General features: G+C 44.4%; 1 protein-coding gene across 2 annotated transcripts in view; it reads right to left on the bottom strand.

The window, feature by feature from the left end:
- The window catches only part of RPS6KA6 (ribosomal protein S6 kinase A6), a 53,055-nt gene extending 40,497 nt beyond the window's left edge, over positions 1–12,558 (bottom strand). For both annotated transcript variants that reach the window (XR_010068649.1, XM_063313730.1), the window contains exon 1: positions 12,473–12,558. The gene's annotated coding sequence lies outside the window, so the exon portion shown is untranslated. The remainder of the gene's footprint in view (positions 1–12,472) is intronic.
- Positions 12,559–13,370: the final 812 nt, after the last annotated feature.

Below are 13,370 nucleotides of genomic sequence, written 5' to 3'. Positions count from 1 at the left end.
TCAGGCTTTCTTGATTATTAAAGCAACAGTAGTTACCAACCATCTACCACAAAGTTCTTAGGGTAGTCCACAAAATGATATAGAACATATTTAAAGTTAAATACCAATGAAAGTACAGGTAGTCCTCACTTAATGACCATTCATTCAGCGACTGTTCAAACATACAGGGGCACTCAGTGACTGGTACTTATGCCCTGTCCCCTAAGTTATGGCTGTTGCAGTGCCCCCGTGGTCACATGATCAAAGTCAGGCATTTAGCAGCCCACCCACACTTATGACCACAGGGGTGCTTTAACTTCCCCTATCTGCCCACCCACCCACCCCAATTCTGTTTTTTGGCTGCCTGCCAAGCAGCTCTTCTTGGCAGCAATGGCAGTGCCAGGCTAAAGTAGAGACCAGGGGCCTTCAGCAGTCTCAGTCGGCCGCCACCACCCCTAGGCCTCTACTTCAGCCCCAGCACCACCAGCTCAGAGTGCCTCAAGACCCATGCCATGGTCAGCCACCCCAGTGCCAAAGTGCAAAGACTCAGCCACTCACCACCACCCTGCATTCTGCCAGCCCTGCCATGCCGAGCTGACATTCATTGTCTTCTTCTTCCTGCTGAGACCTTCCGAAAGCCCCCCACCCCCAAATATCTCCTTAAGAGAATATTCAGATTTAATTGAGAGTGGTCAAATGTAACTTGTTTCGCACCTATTAAAGCCTAGCTCCCTTGCAGTCTGAACTGTCATGGGACCTCAACTGCACATTGGCTTCTCGTGCGGTTGACATGTACCCTAGCAGATACTCTCTCCATCTCCGAATGAGACATTTAAGTCTGTCTACAGCCCAAGACCACTCACTTAAAATACATCAAATACAGCAGATAAAACACACACTTATATTTTCAAAGAAGTATAAGATTGGCCTGAAACAATTAGTAATATGAAGAGGGCCTCAGATGGCTTCTTTAAGCCATAGCTACTGATAAAAATTCTGCAACCTTCCGGGAGGTATCTAAAAATTAGTCACCAGCAAGAGAACGGTCACTCATGGTCATAAAAGGAGCCAGGTTTTCTAACAATAGGTAGTATAGGATCCATTTGCCACTGTGCATAAAGTGAGCATTTTGATAACACATGGATACAGTGTCGACCTCCACTTAATTGTAAAAGGATCAGGTGTCTTCTATGCAACATTGCAAGTAAGATGAATGCCAGTGAAAGTGTGTGTGAGAACAGACTGCTAAACAATGAAAGCAAATCCCTTTCTAGGAAAAGTCAGGATGTTTATACCAAAAATGAATAGATTCACTTGGGAAAGCTAGTTCCAAGGGGGAGTGGGGAGAGAGATTCAGCTCATTTCCTACTGAACTTCAGCCCCAGCAGGTACCTTGATTTGGTAGTTATTTAAGTGGACCACTCAACAGAAGAGATGAATCTATCTTCTAATCCCTGGGAAAGCAGCCCCCATGCAGGGCTCAATTTGAGACGATGTTCACACAACACGCTAGTCAAAGCTTACCGTTAAGTGTGAGCACAGGCAGGCCAATCCTTGGTCGCCTCCTCCTCCTGCAACCCACTCAGTTACTACTGGTTGTTTAAGCTGTTTGGTATTCTTCTTTGCCCTCTTATTACCCTTGCTAATAAGAGATGCAAAGCTAAAATAACCCATCAGTAGTTTTAGGTGTATTTATCTGGGTAGCAGTGGGTGGAAGTCATTGGCAGATGATTTGATAAGCCTTAAATAACCCTGTGGTAGATGCTTTGGGAGGGGGTGAGAAGCCAATGGTTACAATCACATCCTGAGAGATGCTGGCAATGTTTTTTTTTTTCCCCTTACACAAAAAAGGTGGCAGCAGAAACCGAAGAGATTCTAGAAGTACCCTGCCAAGAATGTTAGACTATAACATACTTTAGTTTACTGGGTCCATCTGGCTCTTTGTAACTTTATTTTATTTGTTGATGAAATGATTCTAACTGAATTTTCTGACACCAAGCACATCAAGTTTGTGAAAGTAAAAGCAGGTTACACCCTTTCAAACACTGCAAAATGCAAAAGGAAGGGCAGGGGGGAAAATACCAGAAATCAAGCAGAACAGAAGCTTTTGTAGATTACTTGAAATTAAAGGAAGAAGCGGCCCATGTTATCTTTTTAGGAAACACAATGAAGGTTGTCACCACGAATAGCTTCATGGACAAAAAGGCCTCTGGAGCAGATCTTAAATGATGGGCAGGTCTGTACAGAAAATAACTATCTTTCAAATACCCTTCTCCCAAAGCACTAAGAAACCAGCACCTGAATTCTGATCCTGATCAGAAATAAATATTCACATAACACTGTTTGTTGAGCATTGCATAAAATCTCTTATATTAGTGAGAACTTTGCTCTCTTTGCCACAATCCTTCCATGAAGCATTGTTACACACATGTGCTTAAACAGTGACCAAGATCCAAATGTAGTAAGCTTGTGTCTCTATCCCAGCCTAGATGGGGATAACAGAAAACGCAAGGATGGAGGGGACCTACCAGAGATAACAGGCCAATGGATGAGAGGAACACCTAATGCATACGGTATGTGCATTACTCAGCATCAGTATTACAAAGAACAGCACTGAGGATTTTGTATTTCTCTTCTAGCCCCTAATATTCAGCTTCTCAGATAAGCTGTCCCATAATGGACCAGTTTCCATTAACAATGCGGGCCTTGAATGCCTTAAAAATGCATTAATATTCACAGAACTTCCACACGTCCACAACCCTTTACACAGAAGTGTGACTAATAGAGCAATGAAGTTTACATGGAGCTGCCCTGGAGAACCACTCAGAAGCTGTAGATGGTCCAGAACGCAGCAACATGGGCAATTATGGGTATATCTCATCAGGCCCACCCAACATATTCACTCTATCATTGGCTCCTGATAGGCTTCCAGGTGCAATCCAATGTGCTGGTTATGAAATTAAAAAGACCTTCATGACACAGAGCCTAGTTATCTAAAGGACCTTCTGTGTTCTATGGCTCCCGCCTGCCCTATATGATTGGGTAGAGTTGGCATGCTCCAGGTCCCATCCTTTAAGCAGTATCACTGGATAGACCTAATGTAGCACATGACTTCTGGAGCACCATCTGAGATGGTCCAGCCCCCACCCTGGCCATGTTCAAAAGAGCTTGAAACAAACTGGGTCTTTCTTGGGGCCTTGGGTGAGAATGGGTGGTGGGTCCTGCATATTTGATTGTCTTTTAATGGTTGCTCCTCTATTATAACATTTGGGTATTTTTTTTGTTTTGTTTTAACTGTGTTGTATGTTTGTCTTCCCTCTATACCACCCAGAGTAGTTGTACAGTTGGGCAGCCTTATAAATTTCTAAAATATAATAATAAAATCCATAACATTGGTTGCCTCTGCAACACTTTCAGTCTAAAAAAAAATGGTTTTAAATATCTCCCACAGTGCTTGTAAACAAAGTCCATCACTTGATTGTTCTTTTCAACAAAACACTGATTTTGAAACACTGTTCAGTTATACAACAGCAAATGAAATTGGTTCTGGCAGTAAAATAATGTGTCTGAAAAGCCTCCTGCATCTACTATGACAAATAATCCTTCAGCAAAAATAAGTCCTTTTCTCCTGCTTCAACTCAACTCTGCCTTGCAAGCAGTAGCTCTTTAACCGAATTCTTACGTTTCACAATGGTTTTTAAGTGATCTATTCTATACACATGGAACTCTTTTCCTGCCATAACAGATAATCTCCAATTATTGATTGTGACACTATCAACCAGTTCCAAAAACACACTTCTAACAAGATAAAACAAACTGAGCCAAATTCTTGTCAGCATGGAAAACTAACAAGAGGCTAGACCAACAGTAACATGGAAAACAAGAGTTTTGCAACATTAATTAATAACATACTCCTCTGTAATAGCACCAGTATAAATTTATGTACAGATACGAACATCTGCTTTTCAGACACCAACTAATGGTATAAAATCTAGAAATTATCTGCAGCCAAAGAGTTTCAAACTTTATTTGGGGTGGACAACTGTAAACATCCTTCGCATCAATGTTTCATTATCTCTCTGTAAAGCAAAAGTTTTACTCTAAACAGCTGTACTAGATTTCATGACAGATTAAAAGTACCCCACATTAATTCTGGAGAACACCTTAATGAGCTGCCAAGTTTTTTTTTCTTTTCCTGCAGCTGGATGCAGGAGAAAAAAATCATCTTAGGCTGAATGAGATGCTCACTTATTTTGGAACAAGCCATACCAAACACAGCGTAAGAAACTGAATTTATGTTTACAGGGAGTAACAATACCGCCGCCTGCATACCTGTAATACCCAAAAGGGTTAATGTAGGTTTGTAAATGACCATTTGCCTGGACACCGATTGTCAGCCTTCGCAGGCAGACCAGACAGGGAACAAGAGCAGATGAGCTAATTCTACTTTATTGTACGGCTACATTGAGAGAATCTTGCAAGTCTGAAAGTACAGATCTCCTGCCATCTCTCAGCAGGGTCCCTTCTCAATCTTTTTCTGCCCATTATGCAGCTGTGGGCCACACCCACTCTCATCTGACCATTCCCTAGGCAGCATTTCTTCCCCGATTCTTCTCACATACCATTACACCTATGGTCGGTAAGAGTATGGTCCAGACCAGTGTTTCTCAACTCTGGCAACTTTAAGACGTGTGGACTTCAAGTCCCAGAATCCCCCAGCCAGCATGGGGAATTAAAGTTGCCAAGGTTGAGAAACACTGACCTAGATGACCAGAAGACTTCATAAATCGGAAAAAAGCATGAGAAGGTAACTTTTTTGTTCTTATTTACAAGGCTATTTGAATACAGAGCAACCCCTAAGCAGCTATATGAATTACAAATATTAATAACAGCAAATACTTTTTTATGATAAATTTATTAAATATTTTAAGCAAGAAAGATAAAAACTAAAACTATTATTTAGGGTAAGGGAAAGTGAGGAATGGAGGAAGGAGCCAAATGTGCAAGCAAAAAGAGGCCAAAAAGAAATACAAAGAAATGACTTCCAATTTTCTTTTACAACAGTTATAGGTATAAATTTAAATTAAACTTGTACTCTAGGTTACAACATAACTTTCATTTTTTCTATCATCTACTATTTTAATATCTGCAAGTACTTTGAACTAGTAGTTAAACATCAGTACGCTGTTTGATGAGCATCCTTCTCCTTACCAAATGAAGATTCATACAGTAAATCCTTTTGACTGCAAACACAGTCACCTTCTCTCTTCCTTTCATAGTATTGCTCAAAGGCATGCATAGCTTTCAGTCTTTCACTGTTCATCAGCTCTGAGAAAATGAGAACTTGTAATGAAGTATGGATCCGGAAGTACCTTCAAACCATAGCTTCCTATCTCAACTTGCTCCAAAACTGCCAACCATCATTTCTTGTTTCCTTCCAACCAGGAAAGACTGGTGTAGCCTTTCTCAACCTTTTGACCCTGGAGGAATGCTTGAAATATTTTCCAGGTTTTGGGGAACCCCTGCACATTCAGGCTCAAATATAGGCCAGAAGTTACAAAATTATTATATTCGTTTCATGTGTGGGCCTATATACATGCATGAACAGTGTCCTTAAACTAAAAATAAAGAATGAAATTTATTTCTTTAATGTGAAGTTGCCAGAGTTTGAAATAATTTTCTAAATAAATTTTGATCTCCCAGGGAACCCTTAGTGACCCCTCGTGGAACCCTAGGGTTACATGGAATCCTGGTTAAGAGATACTGGACTAGTGACTTAAAGCATTTCATTTATACATGCTGGGGTAGAGGAACATGGAGATAAGGTTGAAGAAGAAATATAAGAACTGTTATGTAAATATCAACTTTGGCCTGGGAAAATGAAGAGAGGTGAGACAGAAAAGATAAACCAGTCTTGATTCTATATGGTATAAGACAGGCCTTCAAAATTCTGTTATTATACCCTACAACAATAGAATTCCAGTACAGCTTGCAGTGGCTATTTCCTAATTTGCCCTAGTTTGAAGGGCTGACATTGGAAAGGGAAAATAAAACACTAGGCAAAGCACTTGTTCATATTCCACTTGTGATTGCTCAAAAGGAAACCCTGATCAGTAGCACTTCTCCAGGAACTCGGACACAGGTCTTCCACATGTAAAATGTGTGCTTACGAAATTCCATAGGCATTTATAAATAAATAAGCAGACCACCATGCCTCTGAAGGTGCCAGCCAGAGTTACCGGCAAAACATCAGGAAATCTGTTGTCAAGACCACGGTCACTAAACCCTGAAACTCAACACTGCCCAATATTTATACGTTCTACTTGTGCTATAAAAGCAAAAAGACAATTTACTATTCCCAAGACTTCAACTCCCATATCCTTCAATCCACATGAGTGCAGCAAGGAGCCCAAAACTGCATTTTAGGGCATGAAGCTAAAGCTCAGATAGGACATGAAGCTAAATCTTGAGGAGTATTCATACATTACTCATTTGCAACACTACTGCAACTAGATTTTGGAAACAAGTCATCCCAGATCAGCAGATCCATTCTGCACATTGGACTACAAGTCCTTACCTTACTTCATCCAGTAAACAAGCAGGCACTTATGAACCATTAGCCAAACATAATAATGGCAGAGTCTATGAGGCATATATCTGAACAATGTGCTTACAGTCACTACCTGAACTTCCTATTCATGCTGGGTCACACAGTGGCCACTCAGATGCATTCAGGAGCTTACGAGCATAAATGTAAGACAACAGGCCTCCTTCACCACTGAACCTCAAGAGCTGATCTTCAAGGTCTGCTGCCTGTGATTCAGTTATCAAATCTGGAAGTTCTTAAGAATTTCTCAGGATGACAAGGTGAAGAAGAAAAGAAGAAGAAGGGAGGGAGGAGAAGATTAGAAGCTCTTCATAGCATAGCCAGTTTGGTCTAGTGGTTAAGGTGCTGTGCTAGAAACCAGGAGTCTGTGAGTTCTAGTCCTGCTTTAGGCATAAAAGCCGGCTGGGTAACTTTGGGTCAGTCACTCTCTCTCAGCCCAACTCACCTCACAGGGTTGCTGTTGTGGGGAAAATAGGAGGAGGAAGGAGTATTAGGTATGTCCCCCACCTTGAGTTATTTATAAAAATAATAAAGGCAGGATAGAAATTAAATAAAATAAATAATCCCGCATGAATCCAACTCTTTTTAAACCATCTAACTTGGTGGTCATCACCACACCTGATCACCATTTAACTATATGTTGTATAAGGAAATATATGTTAATTTAATCTCCCAGTGTAACAGACAAGAAGCCAGCTGAACTTCTTATCACATAAGCAAACCTCCCCCAGAGTTGTAACTGCTACTTGTCATAGATCTACATTTAATACTAGCTATGATTACAGGAAGTCTGAATCCCAACTCACTTTCAAAGATGAGAATATTCACCCAAACTATATCCTGTATTCAGTGACCTACCAATCTGGAAAAGAGGGAGGCTTCGCAAAAAAAAATCTAAGCAAAGTATGGATGTCAATCCCGTAATAAATTGGGGCACCAAGTTGATAATCTAAGGATGCTTTCTTCTCACACAAATCCTGCAATCAGCACATACACAAAAGGGGCATTGACAGGCCCTGCCACTGAAAGCGTAAGGTCCAATTCATATTCGTGACAATATTTGCCTTCTCCAAATCCAGTGGTATCATCCTAAACAAACATCCTAAACAAACATCCCTTTTGACACGGCTGAATAATTTCATTTTGGGCAATTATATTACTCTGGCACTGATTTCCTCATGAACTTGCTGACCAAGAAGTTTCTCATGTCCACTAATTTGCATAAAGTCTACATGACAAGTAGCTAAAAGGTGGAATGCAGAAACCCAGTAGCCTACAAAGCTAAGAAATACTAACAAGAGAAGACATACTGAATGGATTACACTAGCAGGCCCACATTGGAAGGGCATCAGTTCATGCATCCAGATTATTTTCGGAGGAACAGTTTAAGTATCAGCTGCTATCTATCAAATATACTACTAGTTGTAGAAAAGGCCTCAGAATAACTGCAGAAAACATTAGGGCATACTGTATAGTGGCAATTTCACAATGTTATCCTATAAGCAACAAAGATTTTTACAGTTGTTTCCATTTCATGCTAAACTACAAAACATAAAACCAGGCATTGCTTCAATAACTCCTTTGCACAGTATCCACATTTAAGCCAATGCTACTTTCAAAACAACACCAGTCCCTTTTTGTCCTAAGGTGCATGGACAAATGCCTAAGAGTGAATTCAACTACCTTTAAATCTGTTTTTTTTTTAAAAAACAACAACAGCAGCAGCAACTGAGGATTGGCAAATGCCTTGATCATTTAGTGTAAATGCCAGGAATTCCTGCTCAGCAGACACACACGTTTGACTTCGGTATCAAATGAACTGATAGTAGAGTTTCCCTTGCAGTTAGCAGTTGGTGTCTTTTGATTAGCAAATGCATGAGCAGGCAGGAAACTGAAATTAGAATAAGGGGTAGGAAACATTGAGGGAAGAGGCCCTGTATAGGGTGTGGGTGGGAAATCTATGTCCCCTCTCTGAACTATAACCCAATAACTTTCATGGTCACAGGTGAGGAAGAAGACAGGTACAAGATTGCCACACTGGTAAATCCTCCATTCTGTCTGCTTTCTACGTGAATAGCTCCTCTCTAAATCCCTGAGGATGTGATAGGGCTGTCTCTTAAGCAAGGGTGCCTACAAAAACCCCGTAGGAACTGCATTTACAATTAGAACTGTGCCACGCACACAAGGGTAAGAAAATGTGCAATTTCTGAACAACATCCTAACCACATGTTTTCATTACCCTGCAGAATGAAATTAAGAATTTATTGCCAGTACTGCTGGGATTAAATTTAACCATTCCAAATAGAAGTACTAATCTTCAGCATCTCTACCCAATACTGAAACTTTACTACAGTATTTCCCTAAATTACGGAGGCAAACAGACCCTGATTAAGCAATTCAATCAAAGAAATACTGCAAAGTACATACAGCTATAATAGAGAACAGCACAGTAATTACAGTCCTTTGGAACGGCACTCGGCGGACACACAAACAGGGAGCGCAGAAAATAGAAAGGCTACACTCCTGCACAAAAGTTGTTTCAATCACAATGGCTTGGTTCTTATACAATCTTACATTCTAGTTAAGCACCACTGAGTGGTGTAGGACTTACTTCCCAGAAAACATTGTAGCATGGTGCTGTATTTAGAACGATCTAGCAGAATATTAAATGTATCCGCTCCTTCGCATCTCTGCCACATAAAACTGCAGTTACTAACTGTAAAAGTTCCTCTCAGAGGAACCTTTCAAAACAAGTACCTTAAAAAAAAAGCTTGAGTACAATCAGAGGCAAGTCTGACCAGTTTCAGAACAGTATTTGGATAAGATCTTTCATTAACATAGCATATAAGCTGGCATGAACGCAATAGTTCACTTCCAACTCTCGACTCCCAATGCAAGGAAAAGTGTAAAGTCTGCCTTCTTCACATGTCTGCAGCACAAATATTTCAGTAGTTCACACAGCTGTCAATAGCAGAATGGGGTTATTTCCCCAGTGTAAATTTTCTGAACTCACTATAATAGGTGCTGCAATTCCAGCAACAGCCATTGAGGGAGTGGTCTGGTGCCAAGAAAACTGACCAATAATTGAAGAAATGATTGCTGAGGTCATTGCTTATTTTTATAAAGAAACTGCTGACTAACTTTAAAAATAAATCCGTCCCTATTCTGGCACTAATTGATGCATCTAGTATGTTTGTTTAATGAAACCCCTGGTAGTGTCTGGGACAGAGACTGCTATAGTTACCCCACCTAAAAGAGAACAAAAACCATTCGCATAAAAAGCTGTTGTTACCGAGGTCAAAAAACCCTGCCAGTCAATGCCCCTTCCCAACATCCTGTCAGTGCAGACGTCCTGCATGCCAGCTTGCAGACAACATTCACACTAGAACACCTTGTGGGAATCCAACCCAGTTGTTTTCCATGATAAACAAGCTCTTGAGAGGGCCTGAGGTTGCCCTCCTCTCCTTGGCTAGAAACAGTAACCACATCAGTTCTCACATCCCCTAAGGACATGTGAACCCAACTGCAGATAGATTATAGACATACAAGATACAGGATGGAAAGACAAAACCAGTCAATCCAGGAAGCAGGCTGATAAGACTTTCTGACTCAAATGTCTGGCTGATCTGAGTTTAACTGACTTTTTTTTGCCAACCTAGCCACTTACTATTAAGAAACCATGGTTTGGGGCTAATTGCTGTAAGCCAACTCTGCCTACTGCAGCTTAGTCAGCAAACAATGATGTAATGCTCTGTATAATCCTGAGCACAGATTCTTGGGATATGGTTTAAATGTTTGGAGCAAACTTTAGGACTCGGACTAGATTAAGAATAGGTGATGGGGACAGGGTTCCTGAAACTAAATAACCAGGATATGCTCACTGCTCCTCATAAGCACTGTCTTAGACTCCATAGGGGAAAGGCTGAATCTGGACACAATAAAAATACACATTGCTTTTTGAAGGTTTATAATGGCAAATCAACAAAAAAGCATATTATTAATAATCACTTTAGTTTTAACAGTTACAGGACATTCTGTCCTTTCCTGAAAAAAGCAGACGACAACCTCCAGCTTACCTCCTATTTTTTAAATGAAATATTAGCATTATCCTGTGGGGCTGATGAAAGAAACATGGCTGAAATTTGGAGGTCCTTTGGACTACTTACAGGGCACGTCTCAAGGACAAAGTAAGACACCTTGATGGCAAAAGTATTTTAAAAGGGTATAAAAAAATAACAAGGGAGAAAATAATTCAGAGCCTTTCAGCATTCGGGGTTCAAAGCATTCTAAATTACTTCAGAAATAATTTCAGAATACAAAGATCTTTGTTGATACGCAAGTAGTGCTGAAAACAAGCCATTTGTTCTCTCAGCACAGATAGTGCTGAACGTATGTTAATGCCCCAAAGGAGAGATTTGTTGTTTATTCCCCCCCTCCTGCCAACTTTTTGGAGTAAACTGAATACTAAACAACATCACCCAGAACCACTTTAGCAAAAAAAAAAAAAAAAGTAACGGTGGCAGTCAATCCAGATTGTTCCAGTTCTGCGTGTCTTAACCTTATTGCAGACTGTAGGTGTGAACATGCTGGCTTTTAGGATCGTTGCTGGTGTAAGGGATTCAGAAACTCAGAAAGTGTAGCACGTCCTCCTCATCAAAATGGTTTAATTCCAAGAACTCATTCTGAAGGGCTAGAAAAACAGTCCTGCCTCTTGTTCTAGGAGAGGGGAGCTGGGGAAAAGAAATGTATACATCCTTCATGTCTGGAACCATCTCCTCACCTAGGGTGAGGAGCAGAATTCCAGGAGAAATTGGAAGAAGGGTCTTAAAAATATGCACCAGAAGTATCTGGCAACCGTTCAAAACTAGGTTTATTTGGAAGGTGGGAAAAAAAATCTTTCAAGGTAAGGGACAAGCCAAGGTGGATGGAGCTGAAGGAACTATCTAAATCAAGGAAAGACAAGGGAAGAAAACAAAGTATGAGACCAGTTCTAGCAGTAGAGGACCAAAAGCCAAGAATGAGAGGGAAAAGAGGTAGAAAAGAGAGAAGTTTTTTTAAAAACCCTTTGATTATATTGGTTTCAGATTGCACTCTGCTCAGAGGATCCTGCTAGGAAGAAGTTTTACATATGGAAAAAAAAAATTTCAACTCTCATAGGATAGGGACAAGTAAAGGGATGGGGGGGGGGGGGTCAGAATTATTGAGGCAGCCTTCTCCCAGCCTGCGCTCCTGCACGGCATTCACATCTGTCTGCCTTTGCCGGGGAGGCCTAAAGTAAGAATGGAGTAAGGTGGAAAACTATCAGAAGATGAGAGCAAAGGCTGGCTGGGGATCAGAGGAATGGCTGTCCCGAACGCCTGAGAGCCACAGTCCGAGGATGACTGTGCTAAACCAGACCTAATAAATAAAGTGGTATCAAATACCCTAAATAATTTAGATGGCCTCGCTGCGGGCGGGGGGGGGTGGAGGACACCGACGGAAGAAGAAGCAGACTACAGTAGGAGAAAGTGTCTACTGCAATGTATGGAAAGGGGGAAGAGGCGCCGGCCGGGGATCGCCCCCCCCCCCATCTCTGGAGGGGACCAGTGGAGGATGCCGGCGCTTCGAAGAGTCCCGGGAAGGGGCCTCGACACAGACCCTTACTTGGGGGCGCGGGAGAAAGACATGGCAGCAAAAGTTCGGGGGGCGGGTGGACAGCGACCCCGTCCCAAAGGGGGAGGGCAGCCGGTCGGGAAGACCGTGGAAAGGAGCGGGGAGGGCAGCCTGTCGAGGGGGCGGCGGCGGCCAGCCCGGCTAGGACCCCTCCCGCCCCGCCCGCGGCGCCCCTCCCCGAGCGCCCGCAACTTCTCCCCGCCCGCCCCGGGAGCCCTCCTTCCCGGCGCTCACCTCGCCGCCCGGGCTGCTGCTGCTCCTGCCGCCGCCGCCGCCTCCCCCTGCTGCGCCTCCTCCCCCGGCGATCTCCGGCAGGTCGGCGGCGGGGAGCGGCGCGGGCGGCGGGGGCGGCGGGGGAGGCGGCGGCGGCGGAGGGCAGAAGGGCTCCGCGTCGGGCTCAGGCGGCGGCTGCTCCGCGCCCTCGGGCGGCGCGAAGGGCACCATGGCGCCGCCTCCGCCGGCGCGCTCCTGGCAGTCGGGGCCGGCGCCGCCGGCGCCGCGGGGGCCCTGCCTTGTGCCCGGCTGCCTGCGAACCGGGGCGGCCGCTCATGCTCGTCCCTCCCCGCGCGGAGGGGGCGGGCTGGGCGACCGCGGCTAGGCAGTCTTCGGGCGCGCTTCGACGCGGCGCATGGCTTGGCAAGCGGCGCTGGCGCGCTGGCTGGCTGGTTGGCTCGCCCGGCCCCCGGCTCGGCGGCGGGGCGCGGGGAGGCGGGGAGGCTCGGCTGCCGCTGCCGCCGCCGCTGCTGCTCCCGGCGACCCGGCGAGCGGGGGCGTCTCCGCGCGGCGCCGGCCTCGGGGGTGGAGAGGGGCGGGCCGGGGCGGCGCCTCCAGGCGGGGAGGGGGCGGCGGGGCGGCGTGACGTCAGTCGCGAGGGGAGAATCCCCCCCGCGGAGCCGGCGGGCGCTCTGCGGAGGGAGGAGGGGGCGAAGGGGTTAAAGACGGGGGAGGACCCCCGGGGAGGCGTGACATCAGCGGTTGCGTGGACACCGAGAGGGGGTGACGTCGGTGGTGATGACGTTAGCGCGGGCGGCTCGCGGCCGCCTCCCCTCCGAACAAAGGAGGGCCGGCGAGGGGGCCGGTCGGGCGGGGGAAAGGGGAAAGGCCGGGGTGGGAGCGAGCCTGGTCGGACAAT

This window comes from Candoia aspera, chromosome 12 (assembly GCF_035149785.1).
Source record: "Candoia aspera isolate rCanAsp1 chromosome 12, rCanAsp1.hap2, whole genome shotgun sequence".
NCBI lineage: Eukaryota > Metazoa > Chordata > Lepidosauria > Squamata > Boidae > Candoia > Candoia aspera.
This window is presented reverse-complemented; position numbering and strand designations above follow the sequence as displayed.